General features: G+C 42.7%; 1 protein-coding gene and 1 non-coding gene across 2 annotated transcripts in view; both read left to right on the top strand.

The window, feature by feature from the left end:
* The window catches only part of LOC136858850 (angiotensin-converting enzyme), a 192,855-nt gene that overhangs the window by 21,453 nt on the left and 146,448 nt on the right, over window positions 1-24,954 (top strand). The window lies entirely within an intron of this gene.
* TRNAW-CCA (transfer RNA tryptophan (anticodon CCA)) lies at window positions 3,435-3,506 on the top strand. Its single transcript has one exon. It is a non-coding gene; the product is annotated as a tRNA-Trp (tRNA).

Here is a 24,954-nt window from a genome sequence, read left to right as displayed (position 1 = left end):
ACAAGTTTCAACAGAGGGGCAGAAAACCCCATTCATGCCTAGGAGCCCTTGCTCCAAATTACACTGAAAAGCCTCCACGAGGCATACAACACTCAATTTTCAAAAAGAGCCACTCGCTCTCAACTTTAAGCCTCTCAAAGGCCACACCAAACTCCACCTTCGAGTTGTCCTCACTGGACATAGACACAGGGGTAAAATACCCAACCTACTGAGGTCTATTAAATGAAAAAAAAAGGTTGATTACATGACCTCCAAAATAACAATTTGAGAGGAGGCGATCGGCACTCCTAATACACTTTGTTTTTAAAACCTAATTTGGCTCTTAGGTCACTGATGCAAGGGCTAATCCCATACTACGGAGGTGACTTTATAAAAGAAACAAATTTACATAATGTTAAGGAAGAATAGGTTGAGAAAAAGTTCACCTCAAAACAATATGAGTGGGAGATGGAGAGGGTTAAGCACTCTCTATCCCAATACGTAGTTTAAAAGGTAAAATAGATACCAGATTCTTTACATTTTTAAGGAAGGTTACATAACGGAAAAACGTCGGACCCGCCCCGAGAGTTAAACTGCTGAACTAGCAAAGAAATAAGTTATTAATTGGCCATTACCTTGTTGTTGACCGCTGCCGAAGAAAGAGGCGCTTCCCGCCCCCTGCTATGTACTTTACACACTGAAAGATGGAACAGAAGTGGCGCAGAGACCCTAAAATCAGCAGTTTATATACTCTCGCGGAAGGTTCTAGGCGTTAGGGGAATGAGAACACCCGCCCACAACCACTTTATTGGAGAATAAAGAGAAACCCCTACACAAGATGAAGAAGAAACACATTATTGGTGGAAAATTAAGTTAAGAAATTCGGGATTGGTTGAATACAAAACAAGGAGAAAGAGAGGGGTATACAGCCAACTTAAACCATAAGAGAAGGAAATTTAACAAGAAACAAACTTTTGAAATAAAAATTTCTCCAAAGAACAGTTCTTTTTCTTCGCACTAGGGTGCACTATTGTAGTTATTCAGTAGTGTCCTCTAGAAGAGAAAGTTCACACTTCTTACTTCAAGCAAAACAAAAACACATCAAAAATGACACAGTTCTAAAACTCCGAAATTTACAGGTAGTGACATCTTCTGAGAAAGTAGAAAATTAATACCGTCAATAAAGTTCAGGTTTCCTCCAGCAGAGGAGTTTCAACTGGCGCACCTTTTGAATTAGCGGCGTGGAGGTGTACCGCCCGGTACAATTATTATTATTATTATTATTATTATTATTATTATTATTATTATTATTATTATTATTAATTTCCTGTTGTCCTCCTAGGATATAAGTTCAACCCCGCCTGACCTTAGTGGTATTTAAGGGTGTTTAAATGCATATTTAAATTTCATTACTTGGCTCCTGGCACATTATAAGAAATCCCGAAGGAAAAATCCGACACCCTGTTATCTCTAAAAATCGGTAGTAATTCAACGAACGTTAAGTAAATTTCATTAACATTGTTATCGTTCAGAACAGCTTGTGTCTTATATCGCCTTAGCTAGCGGAATTCGGGCTAAAATCCTATTCTTCATCATCCTAGAAATGACCACGTGATTTGGCTATGCGGTTCGCGCCTTGTTGCTGTTAGCTTCCATTCGGGGGATGGCGACTTCGAACCACACTCCCAGCAGCCCTGAGCATCGGTACCTCACATATGAGACAGGTGAACTATACAGAATCTAGGGTTAAAGATAGTTTTTCGTGATTTCCCATTCCAATCTTCCCATCACCCCCACAAGGCCCCTGTTCAGCATAGCAGGTGAGGCCGCCTGGGCGAGGTACTGGTCATTCTCCCCAGCCGTATCCACGACCCGATGTCTGAAGCTCCAGGACACTGCCCTTGAGGCGGTAGAGGTGGGATCCCTCGCTCAGTCCGAGGCAAAACCCAACCCTGGAGGGTAAATAGATTAAGAAAGAAAGAGAACATAAAATTAGCGTACATAAAAAAGCACTATGCACTGTGTAAAATGCTTCTTCTTGTTCTTCTTCTTCTTCTTCTTCTTCTTAATCTGTTTACCCTCCAGGTTCGGTTTTTCCCTCGGACTCAGCGAGGGATCCCACCTCTACCGGCACAAGGGCAGTGTCCTGGAGCTTCAGACTTTGGGTCGGGGATACAACTGGGGAGAATGGCCAGTTACTCGCCCAGGCGGCCTCATCTGCTATGCTGAACAGGGGCCTTGTGGAGGGATGGGAAGATCGGATGGGACATGCAAGGAAGGGGGAAGGAAGCGGCCGTGGCTTTAAGTTAGGTACCATCCCGGCATTTGCCTGGAGGAGAAGTGGGAAACCACGGAAAACCACTTCCAGGATGGCTGAGGTGGGAATCGAACCCATCTCTACTCAGTTGACCTCCCGAGGCTGAGTGGACCCCGTTCCAGCCCTCGTACTACTTTTCACATTTCGTGGCAGAGCCGGGAATCGAACCCGGACCTCCGGGGGTGGCAGCTAAGCACGCTAACCACTACACCACAGAGGCGGACGTGTAAAATGCTGCTAGTGTAAAATGTGTTCCGAAGGGTAATAACTGAGTGGAATAGTCACCGGATTCTCCTCTAGATGGCCACGGTTTAAGTCCCGGTCAATGAACGTGGAATTCTTGAAATTAGAAGTCATGTCCTTATAGTCATCATCATCATCATCTGTTTACCCTCCAGGTTCGGTTTTTCCCTCGGACTTTGTCCTGGAGCTTCAGACTCTTGGTCAGGGATACAACTGGGGAGTATGACCAGTACCTCGCCCAGGCGGCCTCACCTGCTATGCTGAACAGGGGCCTGGTGGAGGGATGGGAAGATTGGAAGGGATAGGCAAGGGAGCGGGAAGGAAGCGGCCGTGGCCTTAAGTTAGGTACCATCCCGGCATTCGCCTGGAGGAGAAGTGGGAAACAACGGAAAACCACTTCCAGGATGGCTGAGGTGGGAATCGAACCCATCTCTACTCAGTTGACCTCCCGAGGCTGAGTGGACCCCGTTCCAGCCCTCGTACCACTTTTCAAATTTCGTGGCAGAGCCGGGAATCGAACCCGGGCCTCCGGGGGTGGCAGCTAATCACGCTAACCACTACACCACAGAGGCGGACCATGTCCTTATAGTTCGGGTTCAAAGTAAAATTGGAGGTCCCGTGCTACGATCACTTTATCAACAGTCACGTGAAATTACTGGCTTCTTTGTTGAAAGTCTGCCAGTACAGTGATGCTCACATATTAGTAAAAACATAAAAAATAAAAAAAGGAAGTAGCATAATATTATATTTGCAGCGGTGTATTTGAAGACAAGACGAAAATGTTACGTCACTTAATAATCTGCCAGACCATGAGCGGCTTACAAACATTCTTGGCCCCTTGCCAATGACGAGTATAAAATATTCTGTATGCTTCAAATTAGTAACGTAGCTCTATGACTCCGTGGCGCAACGGTAGCGCGTCTGACTCCAGATCAGAAGGTTGCGTGTTCAAATCACGTCGGGGTCATGTGGATATTTTTTAATCTTTCACTTTTAACCTGTCGTTTACCGCAGTCAATCCAAAAGAAAGAAAGCGAACTTGTAATTTTACATCACTGTTCATATTGGGATCCTAGACACAAGACCTTCAGTTTTACGTGGAATCCTAACCGAAGGGACATGACTTTTCATTTAAAAATTCGTATTAGCATAGGCTGGGATTCAAACCGCGGCCACTTTGGTGATAAGAATCCGGTGACAATGCCACTCAACTATCACGCCCCCAAAGGCAATTGTTCAATATAATAAACAAATTATCCATCACATGTACACATTTTATTATCGCCACTTGTCGACTCCCCATAATGGCAGATTTAATCTCGTCTTACAATGCCATTGCAATTCTACATGATTTTTAATCATTGACGTGTATTCAATGACCTGTTGTCTAGTAGACTTTGCGGTTTGAGAGTGAAAATGAGTTGACTAGTTTTAACGTATGTATTAACTGAAATCGGTAGACGTGAATAAGAGTGATAGCTGCTGCGAGCAGATGCGAACAGTGGTAGGAGGGTAATATAATGAAATATATATTTACTTATTCCTATCTGTTTAACTTCGCACTAACACAAGGCGATAATGGGACAAGAAATTGCCATGAATAAGAACTTAGTGGCTGTGCCTTATTTAAGGCAGGTATAATGCCGGCATTTGCCTACATTGAAAGTGGGCAACCACCTTCAGGGCTGCTGTCGGATGCCGAAAGCAATACACAACTACACAACCCGTACCGCATAGCCAAGGGGCTTATTTTAATACTGTATATGTATGTATGTATGCTGCTTAACGTGGCAGTAACGTACACCATATATGGAAGAATAAGGAAAGAATAGGACTGGAAAGGTAGGGCCTGTGGGCTTATTTAATGTACAGTACAACGGAAGCATTTGCCTTGTGCAAAAATGGAAGACAAACGAAAAACCATCTTCCTGAGTTTGAATCCGCCCTCCCCTGAATTCAGTCATACAACGAGTATATGCGTGCTGTATATTTAAACAGGTTTAAGTAGGTTGGCCTTTCTTTCTTTCTTTCTTTCTTTCTTTCTTTCTTTCTTAATCTTTTTATCCTCCAGTGTTGGTTTTTTCTTCGGACTTACCGAGGGATTCCACCTCTAGAGAGTCAAGGGCAGTCCTGGAGTGTGAGACTTTGGGTCGGGGATACGACTGCGGAGGAGGACCAGTACCTCTCCCATGCAGCCTCACTTGCTATGCTGAACAGGGGCCTTGTGTGGAGAGGGGAAGATGGGAAGTGATAGGCAAGGAAGAGGGAAGGAAGCGGCCGTGGCCTTAAGTTAGTTACCACCCCGGCATTTGCTTGGAGGAGAAGTTGAAAACCACTTCGAGGTTGGCTGAGGAAGGAATCGGAACCCCCTCTACTCAGCTGGCCTCCCGAAGCTGAGTTAACCCCATTTCAGTCCTCGTACCACGTTTCAAATTTCGTGGCAGAACCGGGAATCGAACGCGGGCCTCTGGGGGTGGCAGAAAACAACATGAACCACTACACCACAGAGGCGGGCAAGTAGGTTCGTGCTCTCATTAATTCTATATTTTTTTATATTTATATACCGGCACTGAACTGTAATTCTGTGAATATTTGCCTTACAGAGAGGAATTGTTAGTTTTAATTTCGATAATACAGATAGTTTTTATTTATATCAATATCCCTCCGAATTCTATAGCTAAATGGTTAACGTGCTGACCTTTTGGTCACAGGGGTCCCGGGTTCAATTCCCGGTTGGGTCGGGAATTTTAACCTTAATTGGTTAATTTCGCTGGCACGGGGGCTGAGTGTATGTGTCGTCTTCATCATTTCATCCTCATCACGACGCGCGGGTTGCCTACGGGCCTCAAATCAAAAGACCTGCATCTGGCGAGCCGAACTTGTCCTCGGACACTCCCGGCACTAAAAGCCATACGCCACTTCATTTTTTCCCTTCGAATGAATTGACGTTTACTTCATATGCAACTTAGAGCCTGACTTCTATTGCCAAAATTGAATGGGTGAAAACCATAACGGTATAAGTGACATTTCTTTAAAAAATGAGTTAAGTGCAGGATGTAACTCCAGGAGGATGTACCCTTTCACCAACCAGGGGATACAAGTGATAGCGGTAATATTCTGCGCTCTAGTGATGGGTGGTATAACTACAAATACATTGCTTTATATGAGTGTTGAAGATGTTTAAATGTCTTTTTCTCTGAATGACTAAAATGTTACTTATACCGTTATGGTTTTCACCCATTCAATTATTTTCTCAGTTCCTTTTCAAATCCATCGGGCTGAGTGGAACAGATAGTAGAGCGCTGGCCTTCTGACCCCAACTTGGCAGGTTTGGTCCTGGCTCAGTCCGGTAGTATTTGAAGTTGCTCAAGTACGTCAACCTCTTGTCGGTAGATTTACTGGCACGTAAAAGAATTCCTGCGGGACTAGATTCCGGCACCTCAGGTCTCCTCTGACCGTAAAAGTAGTTAGTCGGACGTAAAGAAATATTATTATTATTATTATTATTATTATTATTATTATTATTATTATTATTATTATTATTATTATTATTATTATTATTATTATTATTATTAAATGCAGACAAAACTCGAATTTTATTTTTAGATCTCCCATTAAATCACATATAAATGTTCCTTTCAAAATAATTCGAATCGCACGAACGATGGCCATTCTGATTCAAATACCTGAGTGTGTACAGGTGCTATAATAACACCAGTTAACGAAGGAATCTTGTACATGAAATCTACTCCAGGCTCTCCAAGTTTCAAGAGAATGGTGTTGGTAAAAGATTCGAGTGTGCCTTACGCATCCTTGATGTCACGTGTGATTTCAGCTTGAGCTAGAAGGAAGATGACATCATTCAGTGTATGTTATAAACCACATGTCCATACATTATAAGAAATGTTGTGGCTCTGTGTAGAGTCTCGCTGCTCCTCTGAGTTACTCGTACATTAGCCCTTCTCAACTCGTTTTGTTTGCTAGGGGATAAATGTGGTGAAAGCACAATATTGTACCTGTGGATGACAGTCACACGCAGAACGAGACGTGTGGCGTTCAGTTGTATTGTATTTAATTTCATAAAATATTGCAACTTAAAATATGTATAACGACAGCTCTAGAATTTACCATGAGAGAGAATTTGGAGCTCGGGCGGTATTTATTATCAATATTTAGTGAATAACTACAAAAATAAAAGAAGTTGTTGTCCAATTCTTGTCCCGTTTCTCTACAGGGTCGGGTATGAAGTGAGATGAATCTTCATAGTGAATTCTTACGACTGGATGCCCTTCGTGACGTCAACCTCATCAGAGGAATGTTTTTCTTTCTTCTTCTTCTTCTTCTTCTTCCTCTTATTTATGTGTTTACCCTACAGTGTCGGCTTTTCCCTCGGACTCAGCGCGGAATTCTACCTCTACCGCCTCAAGGGCACTGTCTTGGAGCTTCAGACTCTGGATCGGGATACAACTGGGGAGGGCGACCAGTACCTCGCCCTGGCGGCCTCACTTGCTATGCTGAACAGGGGCCTTGTGGAGGTATGGGAATATTGGAAGGGATAGACAAGGAAGAGGGAAGGAAGCGACCGTGGCCTAAAGTTAGCTACCATCCCGGGATTTGCCTGGAGGAGAAGTGGGAAACCACGGAAAACCACTTCCAGGATGGCTGAGATGTGAATCGAACCCACCTCTACTCAGTTGACCTCCCGAGGCTGAGTGGACCCTGTTCCAGCCCTCGTACCACTTTTCGAATTTCGTGGCAGAGCCTGGAATCAAACCCAGGCCTCCGGGGGTGGCAGCTAATCACACTAACCACTACACCACAGAGGCGGACTCTTTCTGTCATTCTTCCTTTCTTAATCCGTTTACCCTCCAGGGTTGTTTTTTCCCTCGGACTCAGTGAGGGATCCGACCTCTACCACCTCAAGGGCAATGTCGTGGAGCGTGAGACTTTGAGTCGAATGGGTACAACTGGGGAGGTGGACCAGTACCTCGCCGAGGCGGCCTCACCTGCTATGCTGGACAGGGGACTTGTGGTGGCCGGGAAGATTGGGAGGGATAGACAAGGAAGAGGTAAAGAAGCGGCCGTGGCCTAAAGTTAGCTGCTATCCCAGCATTTGCCTGGAGGAGAAAGGGGAAGCCACGGAAAACCACTTCGAGTATGGCTGAGGTTTACTCAGTTGACCTCCCGCCCGAGGCTGAGAGGACCCCGTTCCAGCCCTCGTACCAATTTTCAAATTTCGTGGCAGAACCGGGAATTGAACCCGGGCCTCCGGGAGTGGCAGCTTTATCACGCAAAATCAGAGGAGTTATCAGATTAAATGAATGGCGTGACATATGGCAGCAACAGGGGAGAGGGTGAAACCGATTTCTGTACAGCGTCTACTTCTGTCCAATAGCACCAAGGGATCTGGTCAAAGCTTAACGACTCCCTCCGATGGACGAAGCACCATCAACAGCGTCATATGCCCTCAGTCCACATGAACACTGCGGACAGATCTGAAATTGAATCGAGGCTTTTGGCACTCAATACAGTGATTACAAATTGTAAGCCACGAACTTACCTGCCCAGCCGAGCAACATTCTGATAGCGAACATTTTTTCGACCAACAGGACTCGAGGTGGTTAACCACGGTCAACGACCATATAGACTTATGACCAAGGGCACAGGGGGGCGTAAAACATGTTAAACAAGTAATGCTAATAAAACAGAATAATAAAACAATCAAATACATAGGTAATTTATAAGCTCTTCAGACAACACAACTTTCAGCACAAAAAAATATTATTTTTTTCCTTTAAACTCTTTGAGCCTCAGCCTGCCAATATATTCGCTATCGTCTTCATCTGAATAACAAGAGTTACGTCCTATTGATTGTGCGCTCTGTGGTCAAATGTACGCATGGGTGCATGAATTTACATAGAAACAAGTGCACGTAGTTGCGATAAAATGAAGGTGATAACACGAAACCGATTACATTGCGGACACATACAGCTGTTGAGATTTCTGGTATTCTTAAAGTAGATTGATCATTGGAGCGATGAGCTAAATAGTCAGTAATATTTGCTGTCTTTCGTGATGTACGCGCAGGGTTACGAAGGAACAACAAGGCGAAGACACGTTCCAAAGATCAAAGATACCAGAACTTGAAACGTATTATAATTTCTATTTGGAGACAGCTGTTTACTGAAGTAACACACCGGTCTGAATGGCACAGCCCTTAGACTACTGGCCTTTTGATCCGATTCCACATTGGCGCGTTCAATCCCAGCCCAGTTCAGTGGTATTTGAAGCTATTCAGATATCCCAACCTAGTGTCGGTATACTTCCTGACACGTAGAACTCCAGCGGGACAGAATTCTTGCACTTCGTTGTATCTGAAAGCCGAAAAAGTAGTTAGACGCAACATAATATTGTTAATACATGATATTAATTTACCTAGGTATACAACAACCCGCTTTGGTTCGTTTGGGAAGTTGCTTTCTAACACTGCTTTTCTGGAAGCAAAATCACTAACGAATATTTAACTTTCATGGCCGCATTATGGGCTACTTGAAATATGACAGATGCGCTGGCAATAGTAACTCAGATTCTTTCCCGCAGAATCAATATGACTTAGGCCACTATAGCTCAATCCGTAGAAAATCGGGCGGGAAATCGGAAGATTATGCGTTCGGATCCCGCTACTACATTTTTGTTCTGTGCTTAACATCTCTTCGACATGTGATATATGCTTTGTTACAATTTAACCAGTCGAGGGTTGGTTTCTTCCCCGGACTCAGCGAGGGATCCCACCTCTACCGCTTCAAGGGCAGTGCCCTTGAGCGTAGAAAGGAGGACCAGTACCTCGCCCAGGTGGCCTCGCCTGCTATGCTGAACAGGGGCCTCGTAGGGGATAAGAAGATTGGAAGGTATTGACAAGAAAGAGGTAAGGAAGCGGCCGAGGTCTTAAGTTAGGTACTATCCCGGCATTTGCTTGGAGAAGAAGTGGGAAACCACGGAAAACCACTTCCAGGATGGCTGAGATGGGAATTGAACCCCCTCTACTCAGTCGACCTCCCGAGGCTGAGTGGACTCCGTTCCAGCCCTTGTACCACTTTTCAAATTTCGTTGCAGAAATGGAAATCGAACCCGGAGGAGGGTTAACGGGTGGCAGCTAAGCACACTAACCACTACACCGCAGACGCGGATCATGTGCTAACAGGGAAGGTTTCCGGAGACGTAAGGATGGGAAATGGCTAGAATGGGGAAGGTACCGGCTGTGGACGTAATTAAGGTACAGCCCCAGCATTTGCCTGGTGTGAAAATCAAAACTACGAAAAACAATCTTCAGAGCTGCCGACAGTGTGTACTGAAAACTAATAAGATGAAAGTAGATTGCAGATGATGATGATGATGATGATGATGATAATAATAATAATAATAATAATAATAATAATAATAATAATAATAATAATAATAATAATAATAATAATAATCACTATGTTAGAGCTTACTTCTGTATGAATGGAACAGAATATTGAATGTATTTTATCCGAATAAAATAACGCAGTACTTCACAACTTCTCCTTGTGGGCAAGCAATAGGTCAGGGAAATAGGACATGGAAATCGTTCACGAACTGTACATTTACTTCCACACAGTCATAATTTCTATTTCGGAACATTACTGAGTACGTGCCTGTTGAACTGCGAGCGCCTGTTCTCAATAAGACCACAGAGTTCTAAATATTCTGGAGCGTTAAATACAGCCGTGGTTCAATTACGGGGCAATGTACTGTGAGTAAGATTCTCGAAATGGAAAGATAGAAAGTCACGTTCCAATAATAATAATAATAATAATAATAATAATAATAATAATAAAGTAATGTATTTAGAATGTCTTCACCTGCATCACGAGATGGTAGACTATTGAAATTTCCCTCTAGTTTCAATTCACAAGAAACAGTCTTCAGATAATTCATTCGTTTACATCCAGGAGATTTTATTATTGTTATTACGTATTATTATTATTATTATTATTATTATTGTTATTATTATTATTATTATTATTATTAAATTTATAGAAAGAGAAGTAGACCCTACCATTTATGTTAGGAAGCGATATTATGAATCGAATTTTAAAGTTTCTTTTTCGAAAGTAAAGATTTTATATCCGAAACCCAAATGGTTTGTATTTTTTACTTAATTTATAATATATTATAAACATTTTGATTGCAGGCCACGAACAGTGACAAGTATATTTTAACTCATATTCATGTAATTGTGAATAATTGTGCAATGTAGTGAAGCTTCTACGCGCCTTATTGAACCATGAGCTACGTTTGATGATGTGTAGAGTAGACGGCCGGTAGATAGTGGGGCTACACCCTTTCTCCTACTAGATTCCGGTAGACAACTCCTTCAAATTAAAAGTAAACTCCCCTTCTTTTCGTACGACAGCTTTCCGTTAGTAAACTCCCCCGTTTGTCAGTCATCTTATTTTATGAGTGCCGGTTAAGAGTGCAACCTAACTGACGGCCTGCCTCCAAGAGTCTCTGTTTTGGGTGCAGCGAAAGGGTTATCCCGGTCGGTCTCTTACTCACGATGCTGCATGTCCTCTCGGTCTTCGTCCTTCCAAGGACAGGGGTTCCTAACCTTATTGTGTCACGGACCCCTCTGACAATCTGCTGACGCTTTTGGATCTCCTCTCTACGAAAATGAACATAAGCATATTAACACAGCTTTGAGGGCAATGAGTATATTATATTGAAAATTGATTGCCTCATACTCATCCATATATAAATTTCGAATGAAGGAACAATCTTAACAATAATTACGTTTCAGGTCTTTATCATGCAAAACTTAATAGCCACTCCATACAAAAATGAAATGCAACCATCAAATTCAAATTGAACACAGAAATATCAATATTTAATTCAGCTTTAACGTTCATTTAAATCAGAACGTTGTTGTTGTTGTTCGGCATGAATAAGAAGCTATAACTTTGGAATGGTCTTTGATAAAGCAACCCGGTTGTCATATTTGACATGCAACCGCCTTCGTATTTTTCTTTTGATAGAAACAAGTGATGGGAACCCCATCAAAGGTATGTTGTGACAAACAGAAACACCGTTAGCCATTTAACGTTATGATTCATAATTACTACTATGCATTACTAAATACTTTTCTTAGATATCCATTAAAACTGTCTTGAATATTTTATAAAAGTTCCACGGAACCCGCACCCTGAATGAGTCCACGAACCTCAGGTTAAGAACTCTTGCTTTATAACAGTGGCGCCAAATTTAGGGAGGCAAGGCGTTATCTACCCAACAAAAATGATCTTAGGGTGGCAGAGTGCCATTTTTCCCCCCGCCCCTCGAAAAAAATTCTCCTCCTAGATGTTAAGTCTCGTTAAAACGTGAAGTTTGATAGTCCTCGGAGTCTGCTAAATCTGGGAAAGGTGGTAGATGGTTTCATATTTAAAAATGAGATTAGAAAGCGGGCATTCCTTCAGAGAACTATTGTACATTTTCCAATGGAGACTGTTCAGGCGATGCATCTGATGGTAGGGCTTTTCACATTTCGTATCTGTTGTGTGTGTCCTCCGCACTTTAGCTCCGCGCCTACAAGCTCCGCAACCCGCCGCATCACCGATGTTTCCAGAGCCTACGAGAGGACTGCACTGCGCCTGGCATGCTCGTCTGTGACGTCAGCCTGCGCTATATAAGGAGCGACGTTCCTCACCTTACCGAGGACTACCCCAGTGTCCAACAACCAGACCACACCGCAAGTCAAACACGGAGGCATTCCTCTTAAAAATGTGTCTTGAACAGGTGGACAGATTGCTGGTTGTGAGGTCTCACCTCAGGACACTGCCTCATCTTCCCTGATTCCCGTAGCCACGTCGAGCCCCGAGTCAAGCATTCTGCTACACTCTCAAGTCCTCACCAGTGCTCCGACGACTATCTTAGCATTCTGCGAATTAAGATATTGATGCAAGTTCCTTGCAAGTCTAAGTCCAATACTAGCATATACTAACGCGACTCTCTATACGAGTTACCTTGTTATCCCACAACAGATAGTTTCCGACTATCCAAGGACATTTCCCAGTGAAATAGACTATCTCCTCAAGATAGGTGTGAATGTGTATATATGACTCTCTCTCTGTAAATATATATTTGTGCCATAGACTTTCAGTCTAGCATTTAATAACAGCATTAACTGCGTGCAATCAATCAATCAAGCTTCAAGACAAGTTTCATTATATTTCTTGTAAATACTGTACAAAACTATTGAAGCAATAAACTTTATGTTGTGTTACTGTATACCAAGTTCCTTGTATACAACAGTATCATAAAATAATATACAGTAACAGGGCATTTATTAAGAAAAGTATTTGTGAAGCATGTTGTACATTTTTTACTTATGATTATTTTTCATAGCTTCGTACATAAAACATTCCTTCAAAATATTTTTAATCAAGTTCTATTTGTCTGTTTACTTGTGAATATTATTGAATATTAAAATTTTACATAAGACTCGTCCAACAATGTACTTGAGAAACAAGCTCTGTTATTGTTCTGCTTTTTCTGTTTGTTTGTGAATATTGTTATTGTATATAAATGTTTGCATTGATAGTTGTTTCTCATTTCACATGCCTGTGTTCATGATAATCATTCCCGCTCCCCACTCCCCTCTATAATTACCCGAAGTCGACGTGCCTGCTTTATAATGAGCCTTAGGACCGTCTCTGGTCTTCTGGTAATGTGACGAAAGTATGTTTGCTAATGAGGGTCGACAGTCTTATTCCAACACCTAACTGCTTTAGGACTAATTCATTAGCTTGGTATTAAAAGTAATATCCATACATTTATAGAGCGTCAGTTCTCCAGGGATCATTCCTTATTACATTAGGTTCAAGGTTGTTTCTTTTTTGCTATTTGCTTTACGACGCACCAACACAAGTAGGTCTTATGGCGACGATGGGATAGGAAAGGCCTAGGAATGGGAAGGAAGCGGCCGTGGCCTTAGTTAAGGTACAGCCCCAGCATTTGCCTGGTGTGAAAATGGGAAACCACGGAAAACCCTCTTCAGGGCTGCCAAGAGTGGGGTTCGAACCCACTATCTCCCGATTACTGGATACTGGCCGCACTTAAGCGACTGCAGCTATCGAGCTCGGTGAGTCAAGAAGTATTCTCACACAAGTAGACCATCACGGTATACGGCTTCGATTGATTGAAAATGCCCAAATTTGCTTGTTTCTGAATTGTGGATGTTAGACCTTGAGCAAATGGGAACACTACGATACATTTCAGTTTAAGATGATGAAGCTGTGTAATAGTGTGCCTGAGTAGTTTACGGTCTGCTTCTGAGTGTTGCGATACCGTGTACAATAACAGAAGTGAAAATTTAATCAATAATAATTTTGCACCTGAACGCTTCTGTTTATAATTTTTAATGTAAGTGAAAAGGATGAGGATACTCACATTAAAATATTCCTTCGCCATTTATGTTCAAAGTAACGACATTGCAAACGTCGCAATAACGCTGGCGATTTACTAGCCTGTGCTCTTCAAGCTACTGGATTGGAGGTTTATGAAGAGATCCACCGCCCTGCCGATGATGGGAGCAGTCGCCGTATTGACATTATAGCGATTAACCGATCTAGATTTGAGGCCGAACTTATTAATTCATCAACAATTTGAAGTCTGAAGGGGAGTTGGTCTCCAGAAAATCTGAAAAATGACAATTTCTAAACTCTGGTTTAAAAACATAGTGCCGAATTTCCTGATTATTTTCTTTTTCTTTTGCACGGTATATCATTTTGGAAACGTAGATACATACTGCAACTGATGTTGGAGTGATCGACGATAATTTTGACAGATGAAGACCCAGCCATGGACTCTGCCCATCCTCTCCGAACTCATGGTGTTATTACACGTGATACAAAGGAACAATCAAGTATATCATCAGGTCTACAGTTTACCAGCTGCTGTTATGGGAGAGATAAGATCGATTTTCAAAAACTTGTCTGATCATTCTCTCTTGGAAAATGCAGGCATGGAAAAACGCAAAACCCTAATGAAAGCGCGAACAATCTAATATGGAGTCGTATTTAAAAAAAAAACTTTACGTTGGCGTCTATGATGCTACAGCTTCCTACAATACAGGGCATGTAGTGAAATGCAAACCTGTGAGGAAACTGGGAATCGAACCTGGACATGGAGAGGCTTCTTCGAGGTGCAAAAAGGATTGAAAGGGAGTTAGAGAAGATTGCTAGAAGCAAGAGGACGAGTACCAACAGAAAACTCGCTGATGTCATGGAGGAGGGTCTAGATAATCCGTCATACGGACCAGGAATGCACTCAAAATGTAATTGTTTTCTTTGAATTTAGTTTCCCGAAAGTTTCTTTCTTTGAAACTCAGTGTACCTTTTCTCAGAAACAATATTAGTGATAGAGGCATGAAGCTTTTATCACTCTGTGGATCAGTGGTAGAGTGTCGGCCTGCGGATCCAAGATAGCGTGAGTTCAAGCCCGGCAGAGGTAGTCGGAAGTTTGAAGGACAGAAAAAAGTCCATCCGACACTCCATGTCATACGTCGGCATGTAAAAGATCTCTGGTGACACATTCAGTGTTTCTTTCTTTCTTAATCTGTTTATTGTCCAGGGTTAGCTTTTCCCTCGGACTTAGCGAGGAATCCCACCTCTATCGCCTCAAGGGCAGTGTCCTGGAGCTTCAGACATCGGATCGGGGGATACAACTGGGGAGAATGATCAGTACCTCGCCCAGGCGGCCTAACCTGCTATACTGAGCAGGGGCCTTGGTTTGGGATGGAAAGATTGGAAGGGATAGACAAGGAAGAGGGAAGGAAGCAGCCGTGGCCTTAAGTTAGGTACCATCCCGGCATTTGCCTGGAGGAGAAGTGGGAAACCACGGAAAACCACTTCCAGGATGTCTGAGGTGGGAATCGAACCCACCTCTACTCAGTTGACTTCCCGAAGCTGACTGGACCCCGTTCCAGCCCTCGTACCACTTTTCAAATTTCGTGGCAGAGCCGGGAATCGAACCCGGGCCTCCGGGGGTGGCAGCTAATCACACTAACCACTACACCACAAAGGCGGACCACATTCAGTGTTTACCCGACAAAATTCATTAAAACTCAGCTATAGACACCCAAGAGAGGCTTGGTTTACTTTGCCATCTAGTACAGTAGGCCCAGTGTAAAACAGAACGTCGAAATTGACGAGCAGACATCCAGACGGCGCCACATTAAAATGTCTGCACCCGGTAATTGAGGCCATACGATTATTATTATTATTATTATTATTATTATTATTATTATTATTATTATTATTATTATTATTATTATTATTATTATTATTATTATTATGGGATTTTTAAAATGTCATGATTCGTTTACAAGTTACACATCAAAACATGGTGGGAAATGTGCAAAACATTTTTGCTCTTGAAAAATTATAATTTAGTAAACAAACAATGTCATCGAAAACCGCTTGTTAAAACGTTTATAGGTAGCCTACCTACATTACAAAGTGTAAAAAAAAAAAAAAAACGTGGAAAACTTTGCACCAAATTTGTTGCAATGCTGAGATATGCATGACTGGTTCCCCTCAAAAACACAACCACTGTAGATTTATGATCCCACAATACCACATATTTGCATAACTGTAAGTTACGTAGCATCAGAGTGACTGATCTTTCCCTAGATTCACGTGGTATGCTACAAACTGACAAGTAAAGAATTTAACAATTATACTGGAAAATCGTTTATTTGGCACTGGAACCAACGGGAAGCAATAACAAAATTTACTTTTGGTTTTACTTGTATTTTTACAACAAAACACTGGAAATTTTCCATTATAACAGAAAATTAATATTAAAAGTGACATGAAACGGTATAATGTGCATGGATTCATCGTAAATTGCCATTGCTAAAGGTTAACATGCTGGTCTTTAGATCAAGGGTGCCGGATTTCCGGCTGGGACGGGGCTTTTTAACTTTCCTCTGACTCAGGGACAGGGGGCTGCTTGGCAGAGCCGGTAAAGGCGTGCTCGGTTCGCCCCGAAGGATGTGGGTTCGAATCCCCGTCAGGAAGACGTAAAATTTAAGAAACGAGATTTCTACTTCCGGAGGTGCATGTGGCCCTGAGGTTTCACTCAGCCTACACCAAAAATGAGTACCAGGCTAATTCCTGGGGGCAAAGGCGGCCGGGCGTAGAGCTAACTACTCTATCCCATCAAGTGCCGAGGTAACGGATAGTGGAAGCCTTTACATTCCAAGGGGCTTCATGGCTTGTGCGGAGATGACTTTGCTTTTTTCGCTTTTGCTGACTCAGGGACTGGGTGTGTGTGCCGTATTCAACATTAGAATTCATCCTCACAGACGCAAAGGTCGCCTATAGAGCGTCAACTAGAAAAATCTCCATCAGGCCTCTACAGAGGTCAAACGCTGTTTCAACAAATACATCGTAAAGAAAAATATGGGGTTACTTGTAATAACAAGAATGCAATGAAGATGATCCTCAAATACAGAAGAAGAGCCCGACTCGTTGACTGAATGGTACTGGCCTTCGGTTCAGAGGGCTCCGAGTTCGATTCCCGGCCGGGTCGAAGATTTTAACCTTCATTGGTTACTTCCACTGGCCCCGAAGCTGGGTGTTTGTGCTGTCCCCAAGATCCCCGCAACTCACACACCACGCATAACAATATCCTCCACCACAGTAACACACAGTTGCCTACACATGGCAGATGCCACCCACCCTAATCGGAGGGTCTCCCTTAGAAGGGCGGCACTCGGCTAGAAATAGCCACACGAAATTTAATTGTTGTTTACAGATGAAAAACACAACACAAGAATTTTGGCGTTGGGTACTGAACACAGGAACTCAAATTTGAAAGGAAACACGACACATTAATCATTAAGCCACACTACCGTTTTGCGTCATTTTCCTAAAGTTATACATAGGCCTACCTCAGCATTTAGTTCTGCAGTGTTTCCATGCAGGCCTACTGTCATACATATCCTTTGTACTTACTGTCCTTTAATAATTTCGAGAGGAAAATTAATTTTCCATTTTGGCGCAATATGCACTTAAGCTAACGGGAATGTCAATTGAAGTCATCTTCCTGTTCTGAGTAACAAATAAGTGATTAGTAGGCCAGAATGCATATTATTTAAACATTTTATTAAACATTTTAGTAGTATGTTACTCGAACAACATGTGCTTAGCTGTCAAGCCATTTTAAAGCACTAAGAGAAAACTTCTAGCTTCTAGTTCTACCTTAAGTCTACGTGCTAAAAATATGGTCGCGACCAACTGTTGATGATGAACTGTTTTCTCAACAGCATTCTAAAGGAATTGCCATTATAGAATACAGATCGCTACTTTCAAGTAACAGCTGCGGTTGCTAGATATTTTGGAAACAGACAGGATGTCATCCTTTGCTATCCCATCTGTTGTCCACATACTTATGAACTATATACCGTGCAGTACAATTTGTTTAAATTAAATTAAAAGTGACATGAAACAACATTAGAATGCAACCTCCTTTTCATCAGACATTTAATCTTAGAATGAATCAATGCGTGCTCACTTATCTCATTCCCTGCACGTTGTCCAAGAAGCTAGCTAGACCTCTTTTCGTTCCAAGAATGACCGCTTTCACATCCATACTGGTAAGCTGCTGATGCGAATACCACAAACGGAAGAATTAAAAGTCGTCCAGGAGAAATGTTGTGTAACCGACTTTCAACAACGCAGCGCGTATAAATTGGATGGTTAATTGAAAAATAGGTTATTTATTTAAAGGTCTGTTACTGAAAGTTGAAAAGTAATCAGAACGAGAAGTATTTTTCATGAAATAGCTGCAATAGTGGTGAAAAAAAATAATAATAATAATAAAACTTAAATGCAAAATGAGCACCATTTCTAGCCAACGGTGGAATTCAAAACTCCTTGCCGGCTGAACTCTTTTGAAGAGTTGCTGAATACACCGAGTAGACTTGGGTGGCATATTTCTTACGAAATTGAAGGCTGACACTAAATCATTACACTAGTATCTGTAGTGCGTAGCATAAGGTCTTAGACTTGACGTATACCGACGTAAGCCTAATGCACTGACAATGATAATTCTGGCTTTTAAACCAGGCCTTATGCAACATTAACCGATCCTTACCATCTGATACAACGTTTTCTTCAGACTTAGAATATGGCTCAAACTCAGGAGTGACACTCTTTGACTTACGAACTGTATGCTATTCACTACAGATATAAGTCCGACTCGTTGGCTGAATGGTCAGCGTACTGGCCTTCGGTTCAGAGGGTGCCGGGTTCGATTCCTGGCCGGGTCGTGGATTTTAACCTTCATTGGTTAATGCCAGTGGCTCGGGGTGGGTGTTTGGGCTGTCCCGAACATCCCTGCAACTCACACACCACTCATAACACTATCCTCTACCACAATAATATGCAGTTACCTACACATGGCAGATGCCGCCCACCCTCATCGGAGGGTCTTCCTTTCAAGGGCTGCACTTGGCTAGAAATAGCCACACGAAATTATTATATTACTGCAGATGTAAAGCATAGTCAGACAAAAGCAACACTTTTTGTTCTCAATAAAGTGAATTCGATCCCAGCTGAGATCAGAGGGATTTCAGGAAGTTTATAAAATTTGAACGGACTTTAAACACATAACTTTGCCTTGAGCAAATGAAATGCATCAATGTTGACGTCCATTGTGCAAAGACGGTAACAACTTTAATGAATTACATTTCACTGCCGTACTGGTTTTGATTTTTTCATCAACTGAAAGCGCTTCGACTAGGTGATTTATTAACAAATGCATCGCAATTGGAAAATATCCGGTGGTAATGATCACTTACAGTAGTGTGATAATAAAGTAAAGTTAAACCAACAACAACAACTACAACAAGCAATTCCCTGGAAATACACTGACTGACAGAGCAAATGCAACACCAAGAAGGAGTGGTCAGAACTTTATGCCAATTGCAGGGTAGACTGACGTCACTGAGGTATGCTCATGATGTGAAATGCGCCGCTGTGCTGTGCACGTAGCGAACGATAAATGGGACACGGCGCTGGCGAATGGCCCACTTCGTACCATGATTTCTCAGCCGACAGTCATTGTAGAACGTGTTGTCGTGTGCCACAGGACACGTGTATAGCTAAGAATGCCAGGCCGCCGTCAACGGAGGCATTTCCAGCAGACAGACGACTTTACGGGGGATATGGTGATCGGGCTGAGAAGGGCAGGTTGGTCGCTTCGTCAAATCGCAGCCGATACCCATAGGGATGTGTCCACGGTGCAGCGCCTGTGGCGAAGATGGTTGGCGCAGGGACATGTGGCACGTGCGAGGGGTCCAGGCGCAGCCCGAGTGACGTCAGCACGCGAGGATCGGCGCATCCGCCGCCAAGCGGTGGCAGCCCCGCACGCCACGTCAACCGCCATTCTTCAGCATGTGCAAGACACCCTGGCTGTTCCAGTATCGACCAGAACAATTTCCCGTCGATTGGTTGAAGGAGGCCTGCACTCCCGGCGTCCGCTCAGAAGACTACCATTGACTCCACAGCATAGACGTGCACGCCTGGCATGGTGCCGGGCTAGAGCGACTTGGATGAGGGAATGGCGGAACGTCGTGTTCTCCGATGAGTCACGCTTCTGTTCTGTCAGTGATAGTCACCGCAGACGAGTGTGGCGTCGGCGTGGAGAAAGGTCAAATCCGGCAGTAACTGTGGAGCGCCCTACCGCTAGACAACGCGGCATCATGGTTTGGGGCGCTATTGCGTATGATTCCACGTCACCTCTAGTGCGTATTCAAGGCACGTTAAATGCCCACCGCTACGTGCAGCATGTGCTGCGGCCGGTGGCACTCCCGTACCTTCAGGGGCTGCTCAATGCTCTGTTTCAGCAGGATAATGCCCGCCCACACACTGCTCGCATCTCCAAACAGGCTCTACGAGGTGTACAGATGCTTCCGTGGCCAGCGTACTCTCCGGATCTCTCACCAATCGAACACGTGTGGGATCTCATTGGACGCCGTTTGCAAACTCTGCCCCAGCCTCGTACGGACGACCAACTGTGGCAAATGGTTGACAGAGAATGGAGAACCATCCCTCAGGACACCATCCGCACTCTTATTGACTCTGCACCTCGACGTGTTTCTGCGTGCATCGCCGCTCGCGGTGGTCCTACATCCTACTGAGTCGATGCCGTGCGCATTGTGTAACCTGCATATCGGTTCGAAATAAACATCAATTATTCGTCCGTGCCGTCTCTGTTTTTTCCCCAACTTTCATCCCTTTCGAACCACTCCTCCTTGGTGTTGCATTTGCTCTGTCAGTCAGTGTAATATATTACAAGAAATACTGCTAGTTTAACATTCTAAATCCAGCATCATCATATAAAAATTCACACACAACTTAAATATTTCCAGTGGTTAACAATACGGCTTACAATACTATAGGTTCAACTTACTACTAGCTTAACATTACAACACCGTCATATACAAATTAACAATACGGCTTACAATACTATAGGTTCAGCTTACTACTAGCTTAACATTACAACACCGTCATATACAAATTAACAATACGGCTTACAATACTATAGGTTCAGCTTACTACTAGCTTAACATTACAACACCGTCATATACAAATTAACAATACGGCTTACAATACTATAGGTTCAGCTTACTACTAGCTTAACATTACAACACCGTCATATACAAATTAACAATACGGCTTACAATACTATAGGTTCAGCTTACTACTAGCTTAACATTACAACACCGTCATATACAAATTAACAATACGCCTTACAATACTATAGGTTCAGCTTACTACTAGCTTAATACTACAACACCGTCATATACAAAAAAATTTTTTGCTAGGGGCTTTACGTCGCACCGACACAGATAGGTCTTATGGCGACGATGGGATAGGAAAGGCCTAGGAGTTGGAAGGAAGCGGCCGTGGCCTTAATTAAGGTACAGCCCCAGCATTTTCCTGGTGTGAAAATGGGAAACCACGGAAATCCATTTTCAGGGCTGCCGATAGTGGGATTCGAACCTACTATCTCCCAGATGCAAGCTCACAGCCGCGCGCCTCTACGCGCACGGCCAACTCGCCCGGTCATATACAAATTAACACGAACCTTATGTATTGCAAAAATCATTGACAATAACAAGCAGTAATGAAATAGGCGTTGTTATTCGACTCATCAGCCCATTGACTGGTTTGATGCAGGCTTCCCATACCACCCTATCCTGTGCTATTTCATTTTTAACTAAGTCCTACATATTACATCTACCATCACGTGTTTGTCCTATTCATTCCTTGGTTTACCCCTACTGTTCTTACCACCTACACTTCCCTCAAAAAACTAACTGAACACGTTTTGGGTTTCTTAAGATGTGTCCTATCATTCTATCTCCCCTTCTGATCAAATTTCGCCAAATCGCTCTCCCTCTCACCAGTTCTATTCAGTACCTCTTCATTCGTAATTCAATCTGCTCATCTCGCCTTCAGCACTCTTCTGTAACACTATATTTCAAGGACTTTTATTCTCTACATTTCTGAGCTAATTGATGTACTATCTCCCTTCCATACAATGCCACGCTCCAGACGAAAGTCTTCAAACACATTTTTCTAATTCAATGTTCGAAGAGAATTTTTTTTTTTTCTAAACAAAGGTATTTCTTGCTTGTGCTAGTCTGCATTTTACATCCTCCTTACTTTTGCCATCGTTAGTTATACTACAATGTTCATATACTTCCTGTAAGAATTCATTTCCTTATCTAATATTTCAATCAATCAATCAATCAATCAATCAATCAATCAATCAATCAATCAATCAATCAATCACTACTGATCTGCATTTAGGGCAGTCGCCCAGGTGGCAGATTCCCTGTCTGTTGTTTTTCTAGCCCTTGTAAGGCAGACCCTCCGATGAGGGTGGGCGGCATCTGTCATATGTAGGTAACGGCGTGTTATTGTGGTAGAGGATAGTGTTATGAGTGGTGTGTGAGTTGCAGGGATGTTGGGGACAGCACAAAGACCCAACCCCCGGGCCACTGGAATTAACCAATGAAGGTTAAAATCCACGACCCAGCCGGGAATCGAACCCGGGACCCTCTGAACCAAAGGCCAGTACGCTGACCATTCTAGCCTTTCTAGCCTTTAAAAGATTGCCAAGAAATTGGAAATTTATAGAACATCTCCCTTGGTAAGTTATTCCAATCCCTAACTCCCCTTCCTATAAACGAATATTTGCCCCAGTTTGTCCTCTTGAATTTCAACTTTGTCTTCATATTGTGATCTTTCCTACTTTTAAAGACACCACTCAAACTTATTCGTCTACTGATGTCATTTCACGCCATCCCTCCACTGACAGCTCGGAACGTACCACTTAGTCGAGCAGCTCGTCTCCTTTCTCCCAAGTCTTTCCAGCCCAAACTTTGCAACATTTTTGTAACACTACTTTTTTTGTCGGAAATCACTCAGAACAAATCGAGTTGCTTTTCTTTTGATTTTTCCAGTTCTTGAATCAAGTAATCCTGGTGAGGGTCCCATACACTGGAACCATACTTTAGTTGGGATCTTGCCAGAGTCTTATATGCCCTCTCTTTACATCCCTACTACTCACCACCAACCCATTTTCACACCAGACAAATGCTGTACCATAATAAAGACCACGGCCACTACCTTCCCGTCACAGCCCTGTCTGCTCTTAGTGTCGCCGTAAACCTACCAGTGTTGGCACGACTTTGAATAGCCATATGTGGTGGGACAATTAAAATAAGGATATGAACCTAACTCGCACTTTATATCCAGAGTCAAGTAACGTATTGTCGCTTTGTACCAGGTCTACGGTGCTAATAACCTTTGAAATACCTCAGAAGGAGCCCCCACGGCGTTTTTAATTTTAGTGCGAAACTCATTCTTTAGGTGTCTAGTGGTTACAAAGCATCAAGATTCTTAAAAAATGGAGGTCGAATTTTTTCACAAATACAATACTCTTATTTCGTTCTCTCGTGTCGTCGTTCGATAGAAAAAAAACTGGAGCTGAGACCAAGTAATAGACTGAAGTAAATTTTGGTTGTTTACAGTTCTTCTTCCAGTTGATTTTCTATGAGTTGTTCACAATCGTACTTTTAATTGTCTTGATTGACTTCGTCATGCCTCGGATATTGGACGACCATTTCCGTACAGAACTTGTGAGAGAAAAATTATTATTATTATTATTATTATTATTATTATTATTATTATTATTATTATTATTATTATTATTATTTACAATTTGCTTTAAGTCGCGCCTACACAGATAGGTGTGCGAAGAAGCGACCATGGCTTTATTTAAGGTACAGCCCTAGCAATTACCTGTGTGAACATTGGAAACCACCAGTCAAATGCTGGGGCAGCAGCATTAATTCCAATAAAAATTGGATGGAAGTGAATGAAAGACAGCAGTAAAAGGGAGAGGTGATGGGGAGAATATGATCGGAACTCGTAATTGGCGCATTGTAATTTCGTACAATGTATACATATAAGCACAATTGTATTTGAATTTGGTAGGGTGGGAATTGCTACAGTATAGGGAATGCTGGTCCTGGCTCCCCACTAGCTATCCATCACAAGCCAACGACACGGAATTGTCGCTTTTTCTTTCTTTTTTTTTACATGCTCATGTAGCATCAACCTCAACCAGGGTTGAACCCACTATCTTGGAAACATAAAGAAATGTCAATGAGGTCTCCCCTGTCAATATAGGCCTACTATTCATTTATAACTATCGGGGACTTCGAGTGTAGCATCCCGCCAGTGTAGCTAGGCCGGTGAAAAATCTTCATGAGAAAACGGTACTTTCCGAGTGTTGACGTTTTTTTCAGAGCTGCCAAGTTCAAATAATACTTCTATAACTGATTAATAAGGTAATTACAGTGCGTATTTCTTTCTACGTTTCCTTGTATTATGTGTTAACTCTCACTTCAGTGCGTTATCTGACATAACAATCCTGAAATGATAGTGTTGCTAGAATGAGGAATTGTCTATCACTATTACCCGCGGAACGATTGAGTCACAAGGACGTGACCTTCGTTTTAAAACTTCCTCGTCATTGATCGGAATTCAAACTGCGGCCACTCTGTTGGGAAGCCATTGACGATGTCTTTCATAAACCACGCCCCTAGTTCCACTTATTGTATAGGGTGAAAAATATAACTTGAGACTGAAAGCTGCCTTTCACTAATTCGTAAGTGTGATGGTGTGGTAATAATGGAAAGGTGTATTGAGCTGAGAATGTGTGAACTTGATTGAACTATGAACTGAAGTGTGATAGAAACTGTACTGAAATGTTCATAGATAGCGTTTTATTCAATCCCCGTTCACAGCATT

The sequence above is a fragment of the Anabrus simplex genome, chromosome 1 (assembly GCF_040414725.1).
Source record: "Anabrus simplex isolate iqAnaSimp1 chromosome 1, ASM4041472v1, whole genome shotgun sequence".
Classification (NCBI taxonomy): domain Eukaryota; kingdom Metazoa; phylum Arthropoda; class Insecta; order Orthoptera; family Tettigoniidae; genus Anabrus; species Anabrus simplex.
Note: the sequence above shows the minus strand (reverse complement) of the source record. Positions and strands in the feature narration are given on the sequence as shown.